Genomic DNA, 19025 nt, shown 5'->3' on the forward strand with positions numbered 1-19025 from the left:
TGACCATATCAATAATAAAACCAACAGAAATTATGTGATAATATCAATAGATGCAGAAAAAGATTTTGAGAAAACACAGCACACATTCCTATTAAAAATGCTAGGGAGCATAGGGATAAAGAGAGCTTTCCTTAAAATAATAAGCAGTATCATTCTAAAACCTACAGCAAGCATTATTTGTAATAAAGAGAAGCTGGACCCAATTCCAATAAGATCAGGAGTGAAACAAGGATGCCCATTATCACCACTGTTATTCAACATTATACTAGAAACATTGGCTTTATATAATAAGTAAAGAAAAAGAAATTAAAGGAATGAGAATAGGCAATGAGGAAATATGCTTTGCATATTGCAGCTGATATGGTGATACACTTAGAAAATGCTAGAAAATCATCCAAAAGCTTATTGGAAATAATTCACAGCTTTTGCAAAGTTGCAGGATGTAAAATATATGCACACAAATCATCAGCATTTATACATATTACTGACAAAGCTCATCAGCAAGAGATAGAAAGATAAATTCCATTTAAAATTACTGTAGACAAAATAAAATACTTGGGCATCTATGTTCCAAGAAAAACCTAAGAACTGTATAAATACAATTGCAAAATATTTTTTCATACAAATAAAGTCAGATCTAAACAATTGGGAAAATGTCAATTGCTTGTGGCCAGGCTGAGCTAATGTAATAAATATGACAATTCTGCCTAAATTGATTTATTTGTTCAGTGCCATACTAATCAAACTGTTAAAACATTTATTTTAAAGAACTAGAAAAAAATAATAATTCATCTGTCAAGGTCAAGAATATCACAGGAATTAATGGGGGAAAAAATACAAATGATGATGGCTTAGCAGTACCAAACCTAAAACTTTATTATAAAACAGCAATCATTAAAAATATTTGGTACTATGGAATAAGAACTCACTATTTGATAAAAATTGTTGGGAAAATTGGAAAATAATGTCAGAAATTGACACAGACCTACATCTCAAATTACATATCAAAATAAGATCAAAATTGATATCTGATTTGGGCATAAAATCTGGTACAATTAATGAATTAGGAGAACAAGGAATAATTTACATATTAGATATTTGGAAAAGGCAGTAATGTTATCAAAATTTTCCTTAAAATAATAAGCAGTATTTATCTAAAATCTACAGCAAACCTTATTTGTAATGGATTATACAATAAATTAAATTAAATTGATTACATTAAATTAAAAAGGTTTTTCACAAACAAAACCAACAGAAACAAGATTAAAAGGGATTTCCTTTTTATTTTTGATAAAGGTTTAATTTCTAAAATATATAAAGAATATATATGAATACAAGTCATTCTCTAATTGATAAACGGTCAAAGGATATGAATAGACAATTTTCAGATAACAAAATTAAACCCATTTATAATTATACAAAAAATGCTCTAAATCACTATTGATCAGAGAAATCAAATTAAAACAATTCTGAGTACCAACTCATACCTCTCACATTGATTGACAGGAAAAGATAATGATAAATGTTGGAGGAGATGTGGTTGGTGGAATTGTGAAATGATCCAATCAGTGTGGAGAGAAATCTGGAACTATTCCCAAAGGGCTATAAAACTGTGCATACCCTTTGATCGAGCAGTGCCATTATTGGATATGTATATCAAGGAAATCATAAGGAAGGAAAAAAGGACCCATATATGCAAAAATGTTTTTAGCAGCTTTTTGTGGTAGCAAAGAATTAGAAAAAGGAGTAGCTGCCCATGACTTGGGGAATGGCTAAACAAGTTTTAGTATATGAAGATAATGGAATATTATTGTTCTATAATAAATAATGAACAAAGTGATTATAGAAAGGCCTGGAAAGATCTACATGAACTGATGCTGAATAAAATAAACAAAACCAGGAATACCTTGTACACGACATCAGCAAGAATGTGCGATGATCAACTATGAAAGACTTAGTTCTTCTCAGTGGTTCAATGATCCAAAGCAATCCCAATAGACTTTGGACAGAAAATGCCATCTGCTACCAGAGAAAGAATTAAGGAGACTGAATGTAAATCAACATATGCTATGTTCACTTCTTTTTTCTGTTTTTTCATCTCTCCCATGGTTTTTTTCCCTTTTGCTCTGATTTTTCTCTCCTAACATGATTCATAAAATAATATGTGTTAAGAAGAAATAAACTTACACCAATAAAAAATAATTAAATAAAAGGAAAAAAATAGAGTTGGGCTCTGGTCTTGCATTGTGCCAAACTTTTTGTATTGGGACTCTGGATCTTACTGCTGACTATCACTGGGCTTCACCTCTTAGCCGCTTGTTTTCTCCACAGGCTAGTCTTTCTTTCTGGTTTAATTAGGAAGAGGGGCCTCTCTGCTGGCCACTTTGAGAGTGGGGTTTTACTGGGGGACTACTCCGGGGATGGGACCATGCTATTGGATTGCTATGAAAGCAGGACCTCTATTCTAGCAGACCATGGAGGAGTAATTTTGTATCTGATCTGTCCAAAGGGTAGGGCCCTGCAGCTGGGTGACTATGGAAACAGTGTTTCTCTGCTGGTAGTCCCAAGGGATGGGGAATTTAGCTGTTGGCCAGCCCCAGCATGGGACTTCACTACTGGTTAGGAATGAGATTAAAGAGTTGTAGATTTTGCTGAGGATGGGATCATTGGGTGGGACCTTGCTGTCCCACACAAACTGTTCACTTAGCTAGAAGGCTACTGATTTGCAGCAGGGTGGGATTTCCATTCATGGATTGTCCCAGACTTGGAGCCTTGCTGCAGGTCCTCTGCTATAAATCCGGCTGCTGCTGCAGCTCTTAGACTTTGTTTCCCTCCCACTCCAGGGTCAGACCTTTCATATTGTACTGCTAAACTATTTTCCTCTTCCTCAATCCATTCTAAGGCAGTTTTCAAATGTTTTGAAGGGGAATTTGGGAGGACTTCAGAGGTTCCTCTCTCATACACATATTTTGATTATTAAATAATATAGGAGTTTAATCCATTCCTCTACTACTAATGGTTTCTAGTGGTTCAGTAAGAAGTCTTTTGACAAATCTTTCCAAAATACTGATTATGGCATGAATGCTAGCTAAGTGTGTTCTCTCCTATCACCTTTAGAATATCTCTTTCTCTTATTAAGGGTACTTTGAATATTTGAGAATATTTAATTTAGCAAGTATTTATGAAGTGACTACATGTGGCAATAATATTGTAATAAGTCAATTTTTTGTGTATTATCTCCTATCCAATAAAGTATTTTTGATTGTCATCTGTGAAATTTTCTTGTTAAATATCTCAATAATGTAAGGTTGTTATGTAAGGTTGTTTTTCCACCTTATCTCTTTGGTGCATTGCCTTTTTACTTTTTTTCTATTTGAAAATAACCAAAAAATAATAATTTGCAGTTTTTTGCTTTAAACTTTGAATCTTCACAGTCCCCCCAATCTTCTAAGGCATTTTGTCTTTTTATGAAAATCCACTAGAAACTACATATAGCAATTATTTTTCTTCTGTCACTGTTAAAGTGCCTTGTGATTTTTCTTATGGAGAGTAACAGTGAAAGTGAGTGTCACTGTACTTAAGCTAGCAATTATGTTAAATAAGCCTAACTGCTCTTTCCACTGACCTTAGAGCTTTCCTCTATATAAGGAAGAATAATTATTTTATTTGCAAAGAAAAAAAATCATCACCATTCAAATTCCTTGCTGTCCTTCACTAGTTCAGTGGGAAATTTTGTTTTTAGAATAAAAAGAACACCTGAATATTCCTTTTGTATAATAGACATGATAATTTTTTATTTTGAAATCAAACTCATCAGATATATTAATTACTTGTTTCTGACAAAAGAATGCTAATGGAAGTAATGAATAGACTGCACATTTCAAAGATATTTATAATTTTCAAAATATCATTCCATAGCAAGGCATTGTGTGCAAAGTTTAGAAGGTTATTATTCCCTTTTAATTTACAAAATGGCTTATTACCAATAATTTTTCTATAAAATGAAGGTTGAATATAAACAAAGAAAGTGAAGAAGCAGTGTAACCCAATGATTAGGACTGGATTTAGAATTAAAAAAAAAAAAACCAAAGTTTATGAATCTTCCTTTTTATTTGCTAGCTCTGTGACCATCAGTGATCATAGGCAAAACATCATAGAGAAAAAATGCAGATTGGATATAAAGCCAACAAAAATTACTAGGAAAAAAAGATTTTTAAAAAAGAGCAAAAATGATTTTTAAAATCAAATAAGAGTGGTAAAAGAAAATGGAAAAAATGAGAAGAATAAAAGAAAATTGTGAAAAGAGAATTAACATTTTTTTCTGAAAGAGGCACAAAAAAAAACCCAGAAAAAAAATCCTCAAAAAATATAATTAGCCAAATGGAAAAAGAAATAAGAAAGCCAAACTGAAGAAAATAATTTGTTAAAAAGTAGAATTGGGCAAGTGTAACTTATGACTTAAAGAGAATCAAGAAACAATAAAATAAAGTTGATCGTTTTTAAAAAGAAAATTTGAAATATCTAATTGGTTAACACTTGAAAATGGAAAAGGAGGGATAATTTAAGGATTATTGAATTCTCTGAAAGCCAAGCTTTAAAAATTAAAAAAAAAAACTGAAAAAATATATTTCAAGAAATTATCAAGGAAAACTGACTGAATTTATTAGAACCAGAGGGAAATACCAATTTAAAGAATTTAATTTCAATCACCTGATGAAAGATATTCCCAATTCAAAACTCTTGGAAATATTATAGCCAACTCTCAAAGTTCCCAGGTTAAGGAGAAATTACTGCAAACAGATTTTATAAAGAAACAATTCAAATACAAGTGAACCACAGCCAGTATCATAGCATATTTAGCACTAAACAAAATACTAAAAATAAAAAAACAAGTCTTAGATATTATTGAAGGTAAAGGAGATTGTATTATAACCAAGAATTACCTAACCAAAAAGACTGAAGAATAATCCTTCAAAGCAAATATATATATATATATATATATTCATTTATTTTTTTACTCATTTATTCATTCATTCATTCATTTATTTATTTATTTAGAGGACTTCCACACATTCTTGATGAAAAGACCAAAACAGCATAGAAAAATTGACATTCAAACACAAGATTCAAGAAAGAAATTTTAAAAGGTCAAATAAGTTAGAAATCAGGAGAAATTTAAGAAGATTTAATTGTTTGCATTCTCAAATTGGAACATGCTTCCTGTAACCCCCAAGAACTTTTTCATCATTTGGACAGTTATAATGAGTCTACTTAGAGCTTCTTTGTGATTGAAAAGATTGACTCTTCAGGTCAAAAAGAGAGAAAATACACTCCTTTTAATTTGGAAAAAATTAAAGATTTGAAAAAGGGTTGCACTCTTTATGGGGCTACATCATCTTATGTGAAGATGTTACTGGATAATTTGTCTTATGAAATCCTAACCCCGAATGACTGGAAATCCATAGTGAAAACTTGTCTAGAACCGGGACAAAATTTATTGTGGCTTTCGGAGTTTCATGAATTATGTAGGGTTCAAGCCCAACGCTATAGGCAAACAGGAGCTATTGTACAAGTTGCTTTTGACCAACTAGCTGGAGAAGGTCAGTATGCAGAGAGTTCAGAACAGATTTATTATCCCATAACAGTGTATGAGCAAATTTCTAAGGCTTCAATAAAAGCTTGGAATTCTCTCCCTGGACAGAAAGATGGAAATAATGCTTTCACAAAAATAGAGCAAGGTCCCAACGAACCTTTTGCAGATTTTGTGGGACGTTTACAAATAGCTGTAATAAGAACCATTGGAGATAATGCAGCAACAGAAATAATGACCAGACATCTGGCTAAAGAAAATGCCAATGAGATTTGCAAGAGAATTATATGGGGGCTAGACAAAGATGCTCCTTTAGAGGAAATTATAAGACACTGTGCCACAGTGGGCACAAATGCTTATTATGCCCAGACTATGATGAACATGGAAAGACAAGGTCCTTCTTGGCAGAGGAATTCTAGAGAAACTCGTCGATGTTTTCAATGCGGAAAAATTGGACATCTAAGAGCCCAAAATGTTGTGAGCTTTTTCTTCTCAAAACGCAGCCAGGTGATAAAAGTTCAGATCTTTTATTATTTCCAATATAGCCCGGTTAGCTTAGAGGCCTATCTCTCTGCTTGGTTCCAAGAGCTCTCTCCAAATGTCTTTAAATCCAAAGGTCTGGTCCTTCAGCCTCTGCCTCTGCTTTCTTCAGCCTCCAGCCAGCTCCAGTCTTCATGTCATTCCAGTGAAATCTCGACTTGTAGCGTCTTCCTCTCTAGAGCACTCTCCGACTGGCCCATTGGCCTATTTATGCTCCTTCCAGAGAGAGGGATTATGGGTAGTTCTACTTAGTACCTTGTTTCAGGTTCTGCCCAAAACATCTTCTTGTAAGATTAGATCAACTCTAATTACTTAGCAGTTAGTAAGGATTCCAACAATTCCCTATTGATTTGTAGATAGCTTGCTTTTTACATTTTTGTTCGCTTGTTCTTTCTCCATTAGATTGTGAACTTCTTGAGAGCAGGGACAGTCTTTTGCCTTTCTTATGTCCTTAGCACTTGACACAGTGCTTGGTACATTGCAAGCACTTAATACATGCTTATTAACTAACTTACTGGCTCAAGACTAGAGACTTTATCTCACAGCATTTCCTTCCCATACACCAGAGAAAGGACCTACTTTGCACTCAAGGAATTCATTTGCATGAACAAAGACAATTCTTGGCTCTATAGCCAATCAAAAGTCTAACTTTGTTGTTGCTTTTATTTTGAGTGAGTAGATTAGAAACAGTGGATTCTGAATAGTCTGGACCTTTCATTCTGCATCATAAACTAATTCTGGAAAGGCCTTACTTGGTACTTTGTTAGGAATAAGCAGAACACAGTAAGAATGTTCTGAGGCTAGCGCTCTTATTGACAGTGTCCTGTTACATCATTAATATTAGTACTAAACCTATACTTTAAAAAGATAAAATAAAGAAGAAAGGTACATGTTTGTTGTCATTTAGTTTTGTCTGACTCTTCATGATGCAAACAAAAATACTGAAGTAGTTTGCCTCTTCTTTCTCGTTTTACAGAGTTAATAAGTGTCTTAGGCTGGATTTCAAATCGGATCTTTCTGAATTTGGGCCCGTCACTTTATCCACTGCATCACCTAATCATCCCTTTTTAAAAAGGACATGCAGATGTGGCTTTAAATTACAAGATGATATAAAGCTTTATTTTTCCTTCATTTATAATACAAATATACATGACATTTATTCTAGCTCTTTTTGGCCATTCTTCCCCTATGTCAGTCATTCAATCAATAACCATTTATAAAATGTGCCACATACTGAGCTAACCCCTGGGTATTACAAATTAAAACACAAGACCACTTAGAGTCTAATGGAAGGCACAACAAACAAACAATTATGTGTAAACAAATAGTGTACAAGATAAATTGGAAATAATCAACAGAAGGAAGTCCCTAGAATAAAGAGAAATTATAGGTGTGTAAGAAACAGCTTCCTGAAGAAGATGGGATCTTCTCTGAAAATTGAAAAAAGTTAGGGAAGTCAGTAAGTAGAGATGAGAGCACAAAAATATGTTCTTTTGGAGATCTCAACAATGACCAAAAGACCCAAAAATGAAAAAAATATATATAATTTCTATATATTACAGACTGTGGATCAATGCTCTACAAATATCTCATTTGTTCCTCATAAGAACTTTAGGAAATAAGTGTTATTATTATGCCATTTTACAACTGAGGACTCATAAAAAGAGATTAAATTTCTTGCTTATGGTCTCACAAGTAAGTGTTCAGGGCTGGACTCAGGGCTTCATAATTCTAGGTCTAGCACTCCACCCACTGAATCACCTAACTTCCTAAGTGAACAATAGTCTTAACAGAAAAAAAAAAAGTGATGATTAACTTAATTTACATAAGGACAATTCAAAGATCATTTTGATATCTTAAATTTTGTCTTGTATTAAACCCAAAAGTTTTTGTTACCTATAATCTTTCTTTTATGGGACAAATATGTTTAGGTAATTCTCTACCCTTATGAGATATCTATTTGGAAAAGAATTGCTTTTAATTATAACTCTAAACAGATTATAATTTAGGCATCTATTTGCTAAATTAGAGTAAAAATTCTTTGCATACACATACAGTACCAGTATGTTTTGATTTGGCTGAACATGTGAATAATATGTTCATAATAATTTCTAGTTAGTAGTAGTGAAAATTGTTCATAAAGAAACAGTTCTAGGACATTTCTGACTATGAGTAATATATAATACATTTGATTAAATGTAGTCATGTGATCCTTGCCATCACTAAGAGAGAATACTTTTATCCTACACATTTGTTATTTCTTCTCCATAAAAGAGATGAGAGTCTAAAGTAGTTCAGCTTTCTATAAGTTATATTCCATTCAATTCAATAAACATTAATTGCCTATTCTATACAGAGTTCTACGTTATCCAGGAGCCAAAATGATATAGAAACCATCCCTTGCCCTCATACAGCTTATAGTCTATTAAAAGGGTATAGTGAATATATTGGGCTTATAGGGTAGAGATATACAAACTGCAATGTTAAGTAAAACATAACTAGATAATGTCAATCATACAAAGTACTATTCCTGAACTTCTGACAAAGGAAGAATAATTCTGATTGAGGTCACTGCATGTGATGAGTGCTATTACTGATGAATCTCTGCAAATAATGTATATTATCAAGACAGCACTTTCCTTATATTTTGATTCCATGGTTTATGCTAGCTGATGAAATGCATATTCCATCATGATTATATCTGTTAAAAATTGCTCTCCTCCCCATTGTGAATATGTGTAGATGGTACCTTTGAGAGCTTATAGCTATCTAAAATGTATTCAACAGAAATAAATGAAGGCCTTTTGTATATGATATGATGTAGGAAAAAAAGAATAAAGGTATTGACCTTTGGTGGAAATATTTGATGTAGAAATTATCTTATATTTCCATCAGTTATAATCAGAAGAACTGTAGTTTATTGATTGCCATAGTTTTCCCTGACGATAATTGTTTCTGAAACAAGGGGCATTTCCCACAAATGCTGACATTTCAAGTGAAAATAATTGCAGGAATGCAAAATGTAAAGCCTTCCCTGACAAATAGCTTTTTAATGGCGTCACTTAAGAAATCTATTGGAAATTGTTTGTGTTTTGTCTCTGTATGTGAATAGGTCTCTTGAAATATTATATTTTGACAAATATTCTAGAAAGTGAAATAGCTATTTTAAATATTAAATACTTTTTGAGAATTTTTTTTATCAATACAAATGTTTTGTATTTGTGGGGCTAATGCTTTTGTTTCTTTTTCACCTGCTAATGAGATTTTGGGAAATTGTTTTCTAGGACAGAGAACTTGAAGATTTATTTAAAACGTTCTCTAGAGAAGCAAATATATATATATTTTTCAAAATGGAACTTTAAATTATTATGGACTTGGAACCTGAGGATAAACTTTTTTTTTCTGCCAATTTAGAAATTTTTAATGAAGAATGAATATTATTAGGTACCTGTTTTCCAAACCATACATTTATTTGCACAAGAATTGTCCAAAATAGACAAAGATACATTTAAAATCCTTTCATCTTCTAATCTTTTGCTTTTGGTAAAAAGTTCTAAGAAACCTAAGGTATTCCATACACACACACACACACACACACACACACACACACACACACACACATACAAAACACACATATATATATACTCTTAAGGTATTCCATATATATATATGAGTGTTTGTGTATCAGAGGATTGTTGATTCAAAGCTGGAAGGCCACTTAGAGAATACTAGGTTCAATCTTTTCTTTTTGTAGATGAAGAATCTGAATCTGAATCTGAATCTCAGAGAGCTAGCATGGCTTGCCTAAGGTTACTAAGATTGGAACCCAATATCTCTTATTACAAATCCATGATGCTCTCCAGCATAGAATGTTTCATTATACTTTATCAGATTACATTAATAATGCAGATCAGTTAAGTATCCATCATATAGTATTGCAACAAAACCTTGCTCCCTATTCTTTGAATCCTGTGCTTTATTCCTTTGGTGGAAATATACTTTCTTTATGTGTTATCAATACTTTTTTTTATAATTGCAAAGGTTATTGAAAAGGATTATATATATCCACCAGCTGCCCCTGATATTCCATAATAAAATCCATTATTATATAATTTTTTTCTCCTTTTTAAGGAGAATTTACAATAAACCATTTCTAATATAACTGAATGCATCCATTGATTTATAATCATATCACTGGGGATTTCTTCTGCAGAAGTGAATACCACAACCTATTCCATCTTCTATAGTTGGACTCTTGTCCTCCATAGGACATTCAATAAATTTCCTGGAAATTTTCTTCTTATTCTATAGTCATTAATCAAATGGATTTCCACTGAAGAATACAGATTATCTCTTATATTCACACATTAAGATTGCAGTTTTTCAGGTCATGAATCTCTCTGATGATAACTTTTCCAGTACTTCTGTTACACAATTTTTGTATAGCAAATCTTCTTAAGCTTTGGATCATGACCCCATATAGGGTCACCTAAATGAATATGAGAATGACAAAAGTTATCAGAAAATGTTATATATATTACATGTGTGTGTGTATTTTTTTAAATATACCTATATACCATGTAAAAATTTCTTGGGCAAAAAGGGGAAACAAGTGGAAGAAGTTAAAGAAGTCCTGTTTTATAGTACATTGTTACAGGCTCATCCCTTTGGATGGGTATTGACCTCAATTTTTTTTTGGAGACTGTGGTGTTTCATGACCTGTAACTATATAGTCAATTAAGAAACATTTGTTAATCCTCTTCTTTCTGCCATACATTATTCTAAACTCAGAGGTATTTCATTTGATCAGAAGGCAGATGATTCCTGCTTTCAAGGAAAAAATGATCTAATGAGGAAAATTACAAAGAAAAACAAATAAACTAGATTTATGAAAATTGGAATTTATTAATAGAGAGAAAAGACTAGAATTGAGAAGTTAGGAAAGACTTCAGTTTAAAGATAGGATTTTTGTTGGGACTTAAAGGAAGTCTTGGATGCCAATAAGTGGAGATGAGGATATAGGGTACAGCTAGAGAAAATGTCAAGAGCTTTTTTGTGCAATAATGAGGAGAATGTTACTAAAGTTAGCAGTATCTAGATGAAGTAATGCTTTTGAGGACTGGAAAGATTGGAGATGGGGATTAGATTATAAAGGACTTTGAAGGCAAAATGAACCATTTTGTATATGATACTGTAGGCAATAGACTTTCATTAGAATTTATTGAATAGGATATTAGCATAATTTTACCAGTGCTTTAGTGGCATTTAGTGGCATTCCCATTGTTTCCTTTGATATTGTTAAACTTTTGTTTTTTCATATGAATTTTATTATTATGCTTTCTTTAAGTCTAATATTTGAAAATCACGATTTTTGTTCAGTTCTGATTTTTTTTTATAAAAAAAGCTTGAAAGTCCTCTATTTCCTTGAATATCCATTTTTCATCTTGAAGGATTATTGTAATGTTCTTGTTGGTTTTCTGGAAGTCTCTGGACCAGTCTTCATTTCAGTAGAATATTCACCACAAGAATAGTCAGGTATTAAACTCCAAAGTTCAAATTCTTTATTGCCTCCTTGCCTGGGGCCTGGCTAGCTTTCTTGAGGCCCTTCAGACTGGCCTTGGTCTCAGTGGCAGAGCCAGGAGGACAGGCCAGACACCACCAGGCTGATGAAGATGGAATGAATCTGTCTCTCCTTGGCTCCAAGAGTTTGAGCTCCCACCTCCAGTCCTCTTGTCTTTTTTGGCTCTGACCATGGCCGAGTTTGTCCCAGCTTTATATGCTCTATTCTGATTACATCATAAGTGTGAATCTTGTAGAACTGCATTAAGTAGTAAGTACATATATTGAACTAGAGAACTATTAATCCCCATTCTAAATTAGATAACCATTGTCTTATCAGTTCCACTGACTTAACACCTTGTAAGAATCCTTGTTTTAAGTTCAGAGTTCTGGCCCATAATAGATTATGCTCTCATTACTTAAGTGATTCTTATGTGTAATTTTAACTTCTTTGCCTTCCAGAATATCATAATTAAAGGACTTTGATCTTTAAAATAATATATATTTTTAAAATTTTATGTATTTCTGATTGTGGCTTTACAATATATGAATTGTTTCATTCTCACTACTGGAAGAATTTTCTACTTGGTCTGAGAGCTCTGGAATTTAATGATAGTATTCCTGGGAGTTTTCATTTTGGGATCTTTTTTAGGAGGTCATTGGTGGATTCTTTCAGTTTCTATTTTGCTTTTTTATTCTGGAATATTAGGGCAGATTTCCTGAATAATTTCTTGATATGTAATCTTTTTTTTTTCCTTTCTTTTTTATTTATTTATTTTAAAAACACATTGCTTTATGAATCATGTTGGGAGAGAAAAATCAGAACAAAAAGGAAAAAAAAAACATAACAGATACAAAAAAGAGAGAGAGATCTGGATGCAGATGGCATTTTCAGTTCACTGTCTATTGGATTGCTTTGGATCACTGAACTACTGAGAAGAACCAAGTCTTTCATAGTTGATCATCACACATTCTTGCTGTTTTTGTGTACAATGTATTCCTGCTTCTGCTTGTTTCACTCAGCATCAGTTCATGTAAATCTTTCCAGGCCTTTCTAAAATCAGCTTGTTCAGATAATACGATGATCAATTCTGATAGACGTGGCTTTCTTCAACAATGAGATGATTCAGACCAGTTCCAATGATCTTGTGATGAAGAGAGCCATCTACATCCAAAAAGAGGACTGTAGGAACTGAATGTGGTTCACAACATAGCATTTTCAGTCTTTTTGTTGTTGTATGCATGACATTTTATTTTCTTTCTCATTTTTTTTCTGGTTTGATTTGATTTTTCTTGTGCAGCTAGATAATTGCTGCCCAATAAATACTGTACATACATACATATATATGTGTATATATATATATATATATGTGTGTGTGTGTGTGTGTGTGTATGTGTGTGTGTGTGTGTGTGTGTGTATATATATATATATATATATATATATATATATATGTATGTATACACATACATACATATGCCTGTATTGGATTTAACATGTATTTCTACTATGTTTAACATATATTAGACTACTTGCCCTCTAGGGGAGGGGATGGGGGGATTGGAATACAAGGTTTTGCAAGGGTTAATGTTGAAGAATTATCCATGCATGTGTTTTGAAAAATAAAAAGTTTTAATAAAGAAAAAAATTAATTTAAAAAATAAAATAAATAAAATAAAATCAGCTTGTTCATCATTTTTTATAGAACAATAATATTCCATTATCTTCATGTACCATAACTTGTTCAGCCATTCTACAATTGATGGGCATCTACTAATTTTCCAATTCTTTGCTACCACAAAAATAGCTGCTACAAACATTTTTGCACATGTAGGTTCTTTTCCCTTCTTTATGATTTCCTTGGTGCTGCTGGGTCATTATGAACAGTTTTATAGTCCTTTGGATATACTTACAGATTTCTTTCCACAATGACTGGATCATTTCACAACTTCACCAGCAATACATTAGTGTCCCAGTTTTCCCACATTCCCTCCAAAATTCATCATTAACTTTCCCTGTCATCTTAGTCAGTCTGAGAGGTATGAGGTGGTATCTCAGAGTTGTTATAATTTTCATTTTTCTAATCACTAGTGATTTAGAACATTTTTTTCTTGTAACTATAGATAGCTTTAATTTGTTTATCTGAAAATTGTCTGTTCATGTCCTTTGACCATTTATCAATTGGGGAATGACTTGTCTTATAAATTTGACACAGTTCTTTATATAATTTAAAAATGAGACCTTTATCAGAAATACTGACTGTAAAGATTTTTTCCCAGCCTTGTACTTCCCTTTTAATCTTGTTTCTGTTGGTTTTATTTGTGCAAAACCTTTTAAATTTAATTTAACCAAAGTTGTCCATTTTACCTTTCATAACTTTCACTAACTCTTCTTTGATCATAAATTGCTCCATTCTGCAAAGATCTGATAGGTAAATATCCTTTGTTCTCCTAATTTGTTCATAATATCATCCTTTATGCTTAATTCATATATCATGCATTTGACCTTTTTTTGGTATGGGGTGTGAGATGTAGGTTTAAGGCGAGTTTTTGACATATTATTTTCTGGTTTTCTGAGCAATTTTGTCAAATAGTGAGTTATTATTCCAGAAGTTGGAGTTTGGGAGTTTATCAAATATTAAATTAATATAGACTTTGCTTATTGTGTCATGTATATCTAATCTATTCCACTGATCCACCACTCTATTTCTTAGCCAGTACCATGTAGTTTTAATGACTGCTGTTCTATAATATAGTTTAAAGTTTGATATTGCTAAGCCACCATCCTTTGTATTTTTTTTTATTAATTCCCTTAATATTCTTGACCTTTTGTTCTTCCAGGTGAATTTTGTTTTTTTTTTTCCCTAGTTCAATAATACAATGTTTTGGCAGTTTGATTGGTAAAGCACTGAACAAGTAGACCAATTTAGGCAGAATCACCATTTTTATTATATTAGTCCAGCTCGGCCATGAGCACTTGATATTTTTCCAAGTGTTTAGATCTGACTTTATTTGTTTGGTGAGTAAATCACCAAGTATTTTATTTTGTCTACAGTAATTTTAAAGGGAATTTTCTCTTTCTATCTCTTGCTGATGGGCTTTGCCAGTAATATATATATAAATGCTGATGGTTTGTGTGGGTATATTTTATATCCTACAACTTTACTAAAGCTATGAATTGTTGCCAGTAGGTTTTTGGATGATTTTCTAGGATTCTCTAGAGCATATCATCATATCATCTAGAAAGAGTGATAGTTTTACTTCCTCATTGGTCATTCTAATTCCTTGAATTTCTTTTTCTTTTCTTATTGCTAAAGCCAACATTTCCAGTACAATGTTGAATACCAGTGTTGATAATGAGCATCCTTGTTTCACCCCTGATTTTATGAGAAATGCATCCAGCCTCTCTCCATTACAAATAATGCTTGCTGTAGGTTTTTTCTTTCTCTTTATCCCAAAGCTCTCTAGCCTTTTAAATAGGAATGGGCACTCTATTGTGTCAAAAGCTTTTTCTGCATCTATTAAGATCATCATATGATTTCTTTTGGTTTTGCTATTGATATGGTGAATTTTGGCAATAGTTTTCCTGACATTGAGCCAGCTCTGCATTCCTGTTATAAATCCTACTTAGTCTAGAGTATTATCCTGCTGATAAATTGCTATAAACTCTTTGCTAATATTTTATTTAAAAATTTTGCATCAATATTCATTAGGGAGATTTGTATGCCATTTTCCTTCTCTGTTTGCTCATCCTGTTTTAGATATTCATGCCTTATTTGTGTCATAGAAGGAATTTGACAGGACTCCTTGTTTGCCTATTTTCCAAATAGTTTACATAGTATTAGAAATAATTGTTCTTTAAATGTTTGGTAGTACTCACTTGTGAATCCATCTGACCCTAGAGATTTTTTCTTAGGGAGTTCATTGATGACTTGTTCAATTTCTTTTTCTAAAATGGGACTATTTAAGTAATTTATTTCATCTGCTGTTAACCTGGAGAATTTATATTTTTGCAAATATTCATTCATTTCTGTTAGACTGTTAGAATTTCTGCCTTACAGTTGGGCAAAGTAGTTCCTAATTATTGCTTTAATTGCTTTTTCATTGGTGATAAATTCAACCTTTTCATTTTTGATGCTAGCGATTTAGCATCAGTTTTTGTCTTTCCCTTATCTGATTAAATTAACCAAAGAATTATCTATTTTGTTATTTTTTTCATAAAACCAACTCTTAGTTTTATTTATTAGTTTAATAGTTTTCTTAGTTTTTCTTATTCACCACTCCTTTGAGTTTCAGAATTTCTAATTTGGTATTTGATTGCGGGGGTTAATTTATTTATTTTCTACCTTTTTTAGGTGCCTAATTATTTGATCTTCTTTTATTCATGTAGCTATTTAGAGATAAAATTTTCTCTAAGAACTTCTTTTGCTGGCATTCCATAGGTTTTCGTATAGTCTCATTATTGTTATTCTCTTGAGTGAAATTATGAATTGTTTCTGTGATTTGTTATTTGACACATTCATTCTTTAGAATTAGCTAATTTAATTTCCAATTGGTTTTTAATCTATCTTTCCCTGGCCCTTTATTGAATATAATTTTTCTTGCATTATTCTCTGAAAAAGAAGCATTTGCTATTCCTGGCATTTTACATTCGATCTTGAGGTTGTTATGCCCTGATATATGGTCAGTTTTTGTATAGGTGCTATGTACTGCTGTACTCCTATTCAGTTTTCTCCAGAGGTCTATCATATCTAGATTTTCTAAGATCCTATCTACCTCCCTAGTTTCTTTTTAGTTTATTGTGGTTAGATTTATCTAATTTTGAGAGAGGGATATTGATATCTCCCATTAGAATAGTTTTGCTGTCTATTTCTTCCTGTAACTGGCTTAAAATCTTCTCCAGGAATCTGTATACTGTACTACTTAGTGCATATACATTTAGTATCATTATTACTTCATTATTTATGGTACCATTTATCAAGATGTGCTTTCCTTCCTTATCTCTTTTAATAAGATCTACTTTTGCTTTTGCTTTATCTTAGATCAGAATTACAACTCCTGCTTTTTTTTTTTTTTTGCTTCAGCTGAAGCATAATAAATTCTGTTCCAGCCTTTTACCTTTATGCTGTATGTGTCTCTCTGTGTCAAATGTGTTTCTCATATTTCCCTCCATTGTATTTTCTCCCCTTTATATACTTTTGTTCTTTCTTTCCACTATGTCCTTAGTTGTGTGATTTATTTACTCACCCCACCTACTACCATATCTCCTATTACCCCTCCCTCTTCTCTAGGTAGTATTTTTAAACCACTGTATCCACTACCTTATCTTCTATCATGCCTTCCCTCTTTCTTTTACCTTTTCCCCTAGTGTTTCTACCCTCCCTTCTATCCTAACCCTCCCTTTTCATTTTCTCTTTCTCTTCCTACTTCTTTATAGAGTTCTATAAATTTTCATAGTCAACTAAATGATTAATTTATTCTATCTTAGAGCTGAAACTGATGAGATCAAGCTTCAGACAATGCTTATACCCCTCCTTTCTTTCCCTCCAATTTAATGTCTTTTGCACCTTTTCTTGTTAACCACATTTTCACATTATACCTCTTTTTTCTTTTTCCAGTAAAGACCTTTTCCCATCTCTTAAGGTCATTTATTTTTTTTTTATATCATCACATCAGGATCCATTCACAGCCACATCCTCAGTCCATGTGGTACCTCCCCACCCCATTGCCCCAGTGACAGAAATAGTTCTCAAGAGTTACAGATATCATTTGCCCATCTGTGAATGTAAAGTTTAACCATTAAATAATATATGTTTTTTCCCTATTTACCTTTCTATGCTTCTCTTGAGTCCTGTATTTGTAGATTAAATTTTCCTTATAGTTCTACTTTTTACAATAGAAATGATTGAAAATCTTTTACTTCATTGAAGATCCATCACCTCTCCTGAAAGATATTGCTGAGTCTCAATGGGTAGTTGATTCTTGGTTGTAACCCCAAGTCCTTTGCCTTCTGGGATATGGTACTCCAGGGCCTCTAATCCTTTAGTACAGAAGCTACAAAATCCTGGGTAATCTTTACTGTTCATCCTTCATGTTCGAATTGTTTTTGTCTGGTAGCTGACAGTGTTTTTTATTTGAGATTATAGTTTTCAAGTTTCACAACAATGTTTTGGGGGGTTTTCCTTGTGGGATCTCTTTCCAAAACTGATCAATTGATTCTTTCAATCATTATTTCCCCCTGTGTTTCTAGAATATTGGGGCAATTTTCCCTAACGAACTCTTGGAAAATGTTGACTCTCTCATGCATACCTTTCATTTCCTTTCTCATTTTTTCTTCTAACTCTCTTATTTGCTTTTAAAATTCTTTTGTGAGCACTTCCAAGGAACTTTTTTGGCCTTGAGACCAATTCATATCACTCTGAGATTTCTTCTGTGGACAATATGGTGCTCCTCTGAGTTTGTGTTTTGGTATGCCCTGTTGCCATAATTGCTTTTTATGGTAAAGGTTCTTTTATCTTTCCTGTTCATTTTCTTTCCTTTTCTTTTGGTATTTCCTCTTTTGTTACTTTTAAGGTGGCTCTGACCCAAGATTCCTGTGCAGCTCTGAGCCGTGGCTTTGAGCACAGGCTCCCTTTGTGTTTGAATGAGATTGTTTTGACTGATCTTTTCGGAAAAGAGACTAGTTTCCCAGAGTTTGCCTCCTGAGCAGGTACTGGAAGCTGCCCCACTGATTTGCTCCTCTACTGAACCAGATCCAAGGGTCGTAGCTGCTGATTTGCTGTAATTAAGACCTTCTCACTGACTTTCCAGCAGTCTATCATCCTTTTCATCCTAATGATTCTGTCCTTTCTGGATGTTTTTCCAATCTATCTTAAGCTGGAGAGTAGTTTCACTCTGTCAGACTCTGTTCAGAGGTGTGTTTTTGTGTGTTTTTCTAGAGAAATTGGGAAAGCTTGAACAACTTCCTGACTTTACTCCACCATCTTGGCTCTACCCCCAGTAGTCTCTAGTCTTTTTAAAAAATCATCATTTTTGGCTAGTCCAATCATCTTTAACTTATATCTTCTGATCTGTTTTCTAGGTTAGTTGTTTTTTCCATGAGATATTTCAAATTTTGTTATATTCTTTCATTCTTTTGGTTTTAATTGTTTTTTGATTTCTCAAAGTCACTAGTTTCCATTTGTTCAAATCTGTTTTTTTAAAGTTATTATTATAGTTTTTTATTGACAAAACATATGCATGGGTGCTTTTTCAACATTGACCCTTGCAAAAAATTTTGTTTCAACTTTTTCCCCTCCTTTCCTCCACCCTCTCCCTTAAATGGCAGGCAGTCCCATAC

General features: G+C 32.7%; 2 protein-coding genes across 3 annotated transcripts in view; one reads left to right on the plus strand and one right to left on the minus strand.

Moving 5' to 3' along the window:
• Positions 1-19025, plus strand: part of ATRNL1 (attractin like 1) — a 1270304-nt gene that overhangs the window by 626311 nt on the left and 624968 nt on the right. The gene's annotated exons all lie outside the window — the stretch shown is intronic.
• LOC127551609 (uncharacterized) overlaps positions 1-19025 on the minus strand; it is a 224011-nt gene that overhangs the window by 111713 nt on the left and 93273 nt on the right. Inside the window, exon 1 of one of the 2 annotated variants that reach the window (XM_051981496.1) lies at positions 6315-6402. The exons of the other annotated variant lie outside the window; for it this stretch is intronic. The gene's annotated coding sequence lies outside the window, so the exon portion shown is untranslated. Of the gene's footprint in view, positions 1-6314; positions 6403-19025 lie in introns of those variants that run through there. 2 annotated transcript variants of the gene reach the window in all.

Source organism: Antechinus flavipes, chromosome 2 (genome assembly GCF_016432865.1).
Source record: "Antechinus flavipes isolate AdamAnt ecotype Samford, QLD, Australia chromosome 2, AdamAnt_v2, whole genome shotgun sequence".
Lineage (NCBI taxonomy): Eukaryota > Metazoa > Chordata > Mammalia > Dasyuromorphia > Dasyuridae > Antechinus > Antechinus flavipes.